The sequence below is a fragment of the Cephus cinctus genome, unplaced genomic scaffold (assembly GCF_000341935.2).
Source record: "Cephus cinctus unplaced genomic scaffold, Ccin1 Ccin1_scaffold0098, whole genome shotgun sequence".
NCBI lineage: Eukaryota > Metazoa > Arthropoda > Insecta > Hymenoptera > Cephidae > Cephus > Cephus cinctus.
In genome coordinates, this window is record NW_014332835.1 from 1 (window position 1) to 1,521 (window position 1,521).

Genomic DNA, 1,521 nt, shown 5'->3' on the forward strand with positions numbered 1-1,521 from the left:
CCACAGTGTGACGCAGCTTTCGCGTAATCCCTCGAGATGATTGAATGCCACTAACCAGGCCTGCGACTTCACACACATAGGTGCACGGTGCGGTAGTTCTTCCGGTGTGGGCCTGCTACACCTTTTCCTCAATGTCGCTAGCTCTGATTTGTCCATAGGGCGTCGATACGTGATACGGCATTTGGGACTATCATCGTAGGACATACGCCATTCCTCTTTCGCCAACCGCTCATGGGTACATATGCGTTGTGTATATTTATCAATTACAATCAGCTGGTACCAGTAAATCACACTAATCTTTTACAACATCGAACTCGTCGATATCACCACCGATAAGCTGTACGCTGATATCTTTTCCGCCCCGGTCATCCCGCAGCAGTGTTTCGCAGCTCTCGTCGCGAAAAATTGCCGTACACCGTATATGCTACAACGTGTGAAATCACGGTGTCCTCCATTCAGTATCGTTGCTATAGACAGTTCGGGTAGTATCACGGGTCTTACACCGGACGGCCACCCCTTACGGCAGATCATGTCAGGGTTATCATTGTATAATATATCAGCGTCCAGCACTCCCGGTTTCGCCATGTAGATCGAGACTAGCGGTACACCCGTTAAATGGCCCAATCTCAACCATTCGCGTACGGCCTCTTTCTCTGGATCGTGCTCAGGGTTGACGTACCAATAGAGCGCCCGTGTCTTCGCCCGCTGCATACGTCTATGCTTCAAAAAATCGTCGTCGTCGTCGTAGCGAGCCATTTCTTTTTCTTCGGTGTCTTTCGGTAAATTTTTTCACTCTATCATTTTAATGATTCTACTACTTTTCTTAGACTGTACGTCGCTGGCTGCTCGCGCGTGCTCCAACCGCTTGTTTTCTTTTTTACAGGATCATCTTAACGCTGATGTAGATGTACCCAGCTGTACCACGTGAATCACTCGCTATAGGATATCAGCATCTCGTCATCTTTGATACATCCTGCGGTATCAGCAGTATACTCTATCATGGCCATAGTCTCTGTGTTCGCTGCATCCTATGAAAATGGGGTGTGGCTATTGTGGTGGGGGGGATAAGTTCGACGATATTTTGATGACCTGTTTTTTAGATATCGCCTTAGACAGTACTGCTCAGACCATCGCACCGATCGTACAATAGCATTTACTACAATCATGTACACTGCGGGACATTAATGCCGTCCTTGGGTGGAGCTAGTAGGAAGCGGGAGTAGGGCGACCGGCAGTAGCGACTGGTGGCGAGCAAGCCAGGCCGCCGCGTAGAGAGGGTAGCCTATTCCCCTCGCTAGGGACGGCATGTCTGTCCAGACTCCAGGCGTCCCGTATAAGAGTGTCTCACAAAATTTCAACATGAGTCCGCATAAGTCCCTCTCACTCGCAGTTAGTGGAGTCCCAGAGATAGCCCGCACTGTGTATAAGAGCGTCTCACTTGCGCCTAGCGCTAGTCGCCCATAAGACCCTCTCACTCGCTGGCAGCAGTGGCCTAGCGCGTATAAGAGCGTCTCACTTGCG